The following is an 8,702-nucleotide window of genomic DNA, read 5'->3' as shown; positions in this document are numbered from 1 at the left end:
TGGGCCAAAACTCTAATGATCATAGGGGTAATGATCGGAAATGCCCAGGGCAAGGAACGAGGCCTCCGAGAAGGAGAAGTCTTGGCTCCACTTGGAATTAATAAGAACTCTATCAATCTTTCTTAGCTTGTGGTTGGCACCCGAAGAAGCCCAAGTGAATCGATAGCCAATGTATCTTAAACCTTCTAACTCGGCCTAAACTAAACAATGCCCAAACTTATCAAACGAAGGTATCCAAGTATCCGAGCTACCTACTCGATCTGACGAGTCCTTAATGGCATTAAAATCTCCTGCCACTAACCATGCAGAATCCTGCATGGCGACACTAGCACTAACAAGTTCCGCCCAAAGTGACCGCTGAGAAATGAAAGTATGTTCAGCATATATAACCGAGATTCCACAAATTGAGCCGGAGTTTAAATACTTGAACCTCCCATGGGTCACTAGGCATTGGCTGAAGTAGCTTCAAAATTTATCAAAGAAGGATTCCATCCAACCTAAATTCTCCCTTTAATGAAGTAATCATAATTGTTCAACCAGTTCCAACCTGTCAATAGACTTGACGAAATGGTCGGGAAAAGCAACACCGGAACTTATGTTTCCATTAGTTCAATAACACACAGGTTATTTGTGAAGATGAAGTTTCGGCCTTCAACCTATCTAAAGGGGTCCACTAATCCACTAATATTCTAAAAACTTATGTGCATATATAAAATATAAACTAACTACAAGGCGGATTTTGCGTTACCTCCATTTGCCCATTTGTCGCTGACTAGTCCCTAGTTTAGGGTGAGTAGTAGGAGTCGAAGCTAGGGGTGAGTTCTATGTTTTGTCTTGCTGTGGATTATACTTCCTTCAAGCAAGGTTGGTTCTCGAGGATCGAGGGCACTCCAGGGTTTGCGCGTCCTCATTGGAGCTATTAACTAGGCTTGTGGCATCATCCAAATCATCCTACGCACTCGAAGACAAGGCTATGGAGGTAGTTCCCTCGTGACAGACGCTAGCAGGAGCAAAAAGAGTAAGGCCATCACTAAGCTTTGAATGTTCTTTTTGTCCCTTCTGGGATGATCGAGAAAAAGTAGCCAACTTCACCTTCTGAGTGGGCTCACTTAGCTTCAAAGTCTAAGTTGCCTCCTTTATAACCAGAGCCTCCTTCGTCACCAAGGGTTGTTTTCTCTTCTTTCCCCCAACCTGTTTCCAGACCAACTTAGGAGCCCTCGAGATAATAGATATGTTTGGAATAGGGGTAGGTGCCTTTCCAAGGGTAGGAGGACTAACTCGAACTGGCTCCTACTGAGATGCTACCTATTAGTTAGATGTGCTAGCTGAGGCTGCACAAAAAAGTGCATTGTCATGGGCTAGAGGACCATCCCGAGCTAGATTCTATTGAAGAGCTACGTCCTGGATAGAAGGGCTAACTGGAACAAGGGAGGATGAAACGACATCAATCGAAGGTATAGGGGCCTTAGCAAGGCTGATTGGCATCTCTTAGGCCACATACTTGTGGCCAAATGTACCGCAAGTAGGGTAGGAGATCAACCTCCATTCATACTCTACCAAGGCTGTGCAAGATTCCACATTGAGGACAATGTCCATCGAATCACAAAACGCTTGTTTGGCAGAGATCTCTACACACACTCTAGCGAAGGAGATTCACTTCATTTGCTATGTTTGGGGAGGTCAACATATAGTGGTTTGCCCACCGCACTCGCAACTGCACTGATCCCCAGAGTAGATCAAATGGCATAAGGGATGTTCTTTAACTTGACCCACATCGGAACAGAGGCCTGATGATTTTTTTTTTAACTCCAGCATCAGTTGCCACTATAGCAACATAAGTAGAACTCTAGCAACCGTTAAAGGCCCCTCGTCGAAGATTCTCCTCTAGAAATCCCGATCAAGAATGACAAATAAGTAAAATCCTTCATCAGTGGCCGATACCTCAGTAAGATGGGGTCCCCAAGCGTGCTTTAGGGCTGCCTTAGTTGTGTGGTAAATACTTAATAATCTACAAGAAAGTATGGTGTGATAAGGAAGTTCTCCCCCATCAAGCGCTGAAGCCACTACTTCGAGGGCAGAACCTTGAATGGAAGATTGGCAAGCCCAACAACAATCGGGAGCAGAACGTCGTACTCAAGGGTTGGTGGAGCGATTTCTAAAATTGAAGCCACCCAAGTTTACTGGAATGGGGAGGCGAAACAATGGATTGATGGAATAGAGAGGATCTTCCAACTGTTGAATTGCAACGACATAGAGACACAATCTTCTAGAGACACAATCTTCCTGTTTAGTACCGTAGTAACATAAGATGAATTTGTTAGGGCTTTTAATAGAAATCATTTTTCTAACTGTGCCAAGGATAAGAAAATAACAAAATTTGTCCAACTGGAACAAAAGGAGCTGACAATAGACTAATATGAAGCAAAATTTTCTGAATTGTCGAGGTATGCTCCTAAATTGGTACAAGATCGAGAGGAAAAAGTTAAGAGATTTCTAAAGGGCCTGAGAATGGACATCAGGAGGCAATTGGTGCCTTTGAATATAAAATATTATAATGAAATTTATGAATGGGTCCAACTTGTGGAACAAGAAGTAATAAGAGAAGAGTTGGAAAGCAAGGAACGAATGGAATCAAGGAGACAAATAGTACTAAATGAGACCCGACGTGGAAATGACCCTATCCAACCTAAGAGCTACCTTGGGATCCTAAGAAGAAGCATAATTTTGGAAATTACGAGAGGACTAGGAGTGGTCATGCTATAGGTAAAGTGTCATATCAAAATAATCCCTATCAAAGGTATAGTAAACAACATGGGCCATGACCCTGCCCAAATCACCAAAACTGTTTTGGATGCGAGCAGAAGGGTCACTTTAGAAGGGACTATCCACAAGGAGGACTGCAGTTGAACGTTGATCCGGCATGACAAATGCAACAACGAGCAGGTAGACCACGTCCACAAAGAAATCCATAGAGGTTGCCAGCACAAGGACCGATGTATGCGATCACCCAAGCAGAAGCGAAAGCTTCCAAAGACGTTATCTCAAGTACGATTTCTTTAAATGACAAGAAGGCTTGTGCATTATTTGACACATGCACTACACATTCATTTGTGTCTGAAAGGTATAGACGATTAGGTAGAAACCAAACCCCTTGATATGCCTTTTAGTATTTCTACGGCACTGAAGGATGCGATATTGTCTATAGGTATCTATAGGTGGACGAGATCAGGAAATAGATCTAGTAGTGATGGTCATGTATGACTTTGATGCCATCATAGGAATGGATCGGCTCTGTAAACGACGGGCTAGGGTGGACTGTTATAGAAACATGATTCAGTTCAACGCACTTAATCAGCCTAGTTTTGAATTTTACGGAGATCAGACAAACCCCTCGATGAACCTTATTTCGGTAATAGAGGCGCATGCACTTCTTGACGAAGGGTGTCAAGGCTACCATACTAAAGAAGAAGCCAACCTTGATGAAATTTGATTGATTCAGGAATTTCTAGACGTATTTCCAAAAGAACTACCTAGACTACCACCAGAATGGGAAATCGAGTTCGTAATTGAACTAATGCTTGGAACTAAACCAATATCAAAAGCCCTGTATAGAATGGCTTTAGCAGAACTAAAGGAATTAAATATGAGGTAAACAAGGATGGAATTGTTGAAGGATTATGACTGTGAGATACTGTATCATTCAGGGAAGGCGAACAAGGTAGCAGATGCTCTCAGTCATAAGTCGACAATGGATATGGCAAGTATAAGAGCAACATAATGGAACTTATTAGAAATAATAGCAAATTCGGAGTTTAAGTTAGAAATAGACCATCTCACCGGTGTATTAACCGCACTGAGAATTGAATCGGAAATTATTAAAAAAATTAGAACACTACAAAAATCTTACTCGAAAATCATAAAGTTTCGAGACAAAATATTGTCAAGGAAAAGGCCAAAGTTCCAAGTTTCTGAGGATGGAACAATGAGATACCAAGGATGACTATGTGTCCCCAATAATGAAGAGATAAGAAGGGAAATTATGTCAGAAGCACATATGAGTAATTATAGTATCCACCCTAGGAATACAAAGATGTATCAAAACCTACGTCAATAGTATTGGTGGAATGGTATGAATGCAGACATTGCTAAGCACGTTTTTTAGTGCTTGACCTGCCAACAAGTGAAGGTGGAACATCGCAAGCCTGCAGGAATGCTAAGACCACTAGACATACCGGAATGGAAATGGGAGCATGTGACGATGAATTTCGTGCAAGGGTTACCAAGGATATTAAGTGGCCACGATACCATTTGGGTAATAGTGGATTGCCTGACTAAATCTACCCATTTCTTAGTATTACATATGGATTATTCGATGGACATTAATGCTGAGATGTATGTGAGCCAAATAGTACGCTTACATGGTGTTCCTGTGACCATCACCTCAGATCGAGACTCGAGATTTACCTCAAATTTCTGGCACAATCTCCAAACTGCATTAGGGAACGAGCTTCAGTTTAGTATCGCCTTCCATCCGCGGATGGAAGGACAAACCATAAAGAATTACCAAGTACTAAAGGACAGGCTGAGAGCTTACATGATCAATTTTAAAGGAAATTGGGACGAGAAGTTACACCTAGTAGAGTTCGCATATAATAATAGTTTCCAACAAAGTATTGGTATGGCTCTTTATGAGGCACTATATGGAAGGATTTGTAGGACTCCCGTATGTTGGAATGAGGTGGGAGAGAGAAAACTAATAGGACCAGAGCTGGTACAAGCTAGTTCAAATATGGTACAAATCATTAGAAATAGACTCAAGACGGCCCCGAGTCAACAAAAAAAAAATTACGCAAATAAGCATAGAAGACCTTTAGAATTTAACGTGGGAGATCACATATTCTTAAAGGTGTCCCCAATGAAAGGTATATCAAGATTTGGAAAGAATGGCAAGTTGAGCCTGAGATTTATTGGACCTTTCGAGATCCTTGCAAGGATTTTGGCTTATTGATTGGCATTGCCTCCTAAGTTGGCAAATCTACATGATGTATTCCATGTGTCGATGTTAAGAAAGTATCATCCCGACCCTACTCATATACTGGATCGTGAGATTATCGAAGTAGATGAAAAAGTGAAATACTTGGAAGAGCCAATACGAATACTAGATCGGAAGGAACAAGTCCTTCGAACAAAGGTGATCCCACTAGTCAAGGTCTTGTGGCGACACCACAACGTAGAAGAGGCTACGTGGGAAAGCGAGAGGGAAGTGAGGCAAAATTATCCCCATCTTTTCAATGAGACGTAAGAGGCGCTCAATTTCAAGGATGAAATTCTTTAAGTAGGGGAGATTTGTGATATCTAGACTTCGCCTGAACCTCGAATACTTAACGGTCCATGCCGCGTCAACAAGCTTGTCCTTGGACTATAATGTTGGCACCACTCACGGCCACCATCTCACCACCACCATCACTGTACCAAACCACCATGTCTCATCACATCTAGGGGTGAGTGTGGTTCCGGGTAGAACCGGGAACCGGAACCGAACCGAACCGGAGGAGGTTCCGGTTCGGTTCCCCTGTTCTAGGGGGACCGTTCCCGTTCCTATGGGAACCGGAACAGGCCAAGAAAAACCCTAACCCCTTTCCCACGTGATTTCATTTTCCCCCTTCCGCCGATTCTTCCCCCTTTCCTTTGTTTTTCTCTCTCTCTTTCTTTTCTCCCCTTTTTCCTCCTCACATCACTTCCTGCCTCCCCCAAACTTTTTTTGTTTTCTTCTCTTTCTCTCTCTTCTCTTTCCCCCTCTCTAGGTCGAAATCACCCCCTTCTTCTTCTTCTTCTTCTTCCATCCTCTCTTTTTGAGGGTTTCCTTTTTGGCCGAGGGAGAGAGGGACCAAGCAAGGGAGAGCGACAAAGAGAGGGAAAGCAAGGGGGTTCTGGTTTATCCGTAGATTTTGGGCTGAGAGAGAGATGAGCTCGAGGGAGAGAGACCGAGAAGGACAGTTCTGTGCGACTGAGGGAGAGCGGGAGAGGTTCAGCCGTGCATGGGCTCGGTTAGAGAGTGAGACCGAGAGAGACCAAGGGAGCGAGAGAGAGAGAGAGTGAGTAGTCCGCTTCGTCTGTGTGAGAAAGAAGTAAGAGACTTGCATCGCCGGAGGCCAGCCTACTGACCACCGCCTGCCACAGCACCACGCCGGCCCAGGTAGGCCTTTCTTCATCTGTGCGTGCCTTGTTTTGGGCACGCGGGGTCTGAGTTCGCGGCTGTTCAGCTTATGTGAACTCCAGCCCTGCCGGTTCTCCGTTGATGCTGATGTGCATTTTGGTACGCTTGTTGTGTGTGCTAGTATGCCTATAAAGAGTCTTCGTTCGGGCTTAAGCAGGGGTGAGCACCCGAGAACCGGAGAACCGAACCGGACCCTCCCGTTCTCTGCCTCTGCCCGTCGCTGACGTCGCTCGCCCTCGACACTACCGCTGGACGCTGCCAGCGGACGCCAGACGCCGTTCGCCCTCAACGCCGTCGCTGGACGCCAGTCGCCCCGCGCTTGTCTCGCCCTTGCCTCCTGCTCCCTCAATGCCGTGACTCCTCGCTTGCCTCGCTGCTCAGCCGCTCGCCGTCGACGCCGCCAAACTTTGGCTGAAGAACTCACATAATCACGATTTCCAGCTCCTAGAATATTGGCATTTAAGGTTTCTCCTCCTTCACACTTTTAATGTTTAATTTGTCTTATGTTATTCACATGATGAGATGCTCATATTGGTTTTCTTGTTCAATTTGTCTTATGTTATTCACGTGATGAGATGCTCATATTGGTTTTCCTGTTCAACAGGAGGGAAGCTGTACATAGTGAATGAGAAGAATGATTCTGAATCAAGGGTGAGTTTTTTTTTTGGTGCTTTTAACTCTTTTACACGCTCAAAATGTTTATTTTTTGCGTGTGTTATAGTAATTGAGTTTAGTGATCTGCTGGCTAACTCATTGGTTGCTACTAGCTCATATTATCATTAGTCATAGATGTCTTAGAAGTCATCGATGTGACAACTCGCTTACATGTATAAACATGTTGCATTAGATGTCCCTGAATGGCCAAAAGAAAAAGTCAATTCTGGGACAGTAGATTGATTAATTTTAAGCTATGTTCTTGTTGTCTAAATATCTACTATTACACCAGCAAAAAAAAAATTTGGCAAAAAAAGAATTAACCAGTGAAGCTTTTGTTATACGTCAAATATGTACAGTAGATAGAGAACAGAGAGAGTCCTCATTGGTTCGGCAAAATCATCAGTGGAGATTTACCGTAATTTTTCATTGCGGTTCAGAGAAAATCTTGTACTTCAATCTCTCTTTAGCTTTCTCATATCCTAATCTGTCTGCTGCAATAATGCCTTGAGCTGTTCTTTTCGTGTGAAATCAGAAATGGCTGCAAATAGTTTATAGTTATGATGACAATTAATATCTTTTACTTAGGCAGGAGATCAGACTTCGAGGTTTAAGATGACATGTTTATGGTTTTGCTGTCTAATTTGGATTAAAAATGTTTTGATAGGGTTCAAAGTCTATATCCATATTGGACGGTCTAATTTCTGGTAACATGGAGAAAATTCCTCCATCACCAGTTATCAAGCAATTGGCTGTGGCTGTAGAGTAAGTCTTTATTATCTACAAGATAGCCATTATAACTTTTACCTCTATATATTTCTTCTATCACTTAGACATCTTTGGAAACTTTTCCTAGTAATGGGAAGAAATTTAGCTCAATGAAAGATTTTTCTGGCAACAAACAAAGGTTCTTCTCCTATCAAGGAAAGGGCAGGACTAAGTCTCTTTGCTGTGAGGTCGCTTGTGCTTTGTGAAAAGGAAGATAACATATCCGAGTTTCCAGATGAAGTGAAGCTCTATTCTTTGATTAGTTTGCTGTTTGATGCAGGTAAATCAATAATCAGATTATCAAATTTACTAGTCCATGAAATAATACTCATCCATTATAAAAAATTTATCGGTTCTTTTTTAAAATTATCCATTATACAGGACTAAGTCTCTTTGTTGTAATATCTGCAAGATATTTGCAGGGGGAAAGTTTCTCAGAAGAAAGATCAGTTCTGGTTCAGAAACCACTGCTGCAACATTGCTGAGAGATATTCATGCAGCTCCACTTGAAAGCTTTGTTACTAAAGTTGCTGAAGTCATTGGAAGTTGTAAAACAATGAGGGATATGGCTTTATTTTGGTGCAGGGTTGTTGCTGAGGTAAGGGACTTTGTGAAGTGAACCGCTAGACTTTGCAAAAGAGAAATAGTTCACATTTTAGAATATTAAACGCTTATGAGTATTATAGATTATGTTCGTGTTATATTTTCTTTGATGAATGACAAGTTTGTTTATTATTGCTGCATTCGTTTCCATTTTTTTAAACTAAAAAATGAAAAAAGAAAAAAAAAAAAGAACCTGTTGGAACTTGGAACCGACCCCGGAACCTGTGACAGGGTAGGTTCCAGGTTCTTGGTTTTGACGGGTAGGTTCCAGGTTCCAAGCGGAACCTGTAAGGAACCAGGAACCGCTCACCCCTAATCACATCCCCACGACACCACCTCATCGTCACGCCCCCGCCGTACCATGACAACTTGACCCCACCTAGTCTGCTACCTCACTAAATTTTCTTCTTCATGAAATGCCACAAGCGAGATTAATGTAACCATAGAGATAGACCACGAT

The 8,702-nt window shown here is 42.6% G+C and overlaps 2 long non-coding RNA genes across 2 annotated transcripts; both read left to right on the top strand.

The window, feature by feature from the left end:
• Positions 1-6,538: 6,538 nt before the first annotated feature.
• On the top strand, positions 6,539-7,675 carry LOC104449029. The gene is made up of 3 exons (XR_005551880.1): positions 6,539-6,681; positions 6,822-6,868; positions 7,539-7,675. It is a non-coding gene; the product is annotated as an uncharacterized LOC104449029 (long non-coding RNA).
• Positions 7,676-7,763: 88 nt separating this feature from the next.
• Positions 7,764-8,380, top strand: LOC120294974. Its single transcript, XR_005552324.1, has 2 exons — positions 7,764-7,919; positions 8,052-8,380. It is a non-coding gene; the product is annotated as an uncharacterized LOC120294974 (long non-coding RNA).
• Positions 8,381-8,702: the final 322 nt, after the last annotated feature.

This window comes from Eucalyptus grandis, chromosome 6, assembly GCF_016545825.1.
Source record: "Eucalyptus grandis isolate ANBG69807.140 chromosome 6, ASM1654582v1, whole genome shotgun sequence".
Classification (NCBI taxonomy): Eukaryota; Viridiplantae; Streptophyta; class Magnoliopsida; order Myrtales; family Myrtaceae; genus Eucalyptus; species Eucalyptus grandis.
Note: the sequence above shows the minus strand (reverse complement) of the source record. Positions and strands in the feature narration are given on the sequence as shown.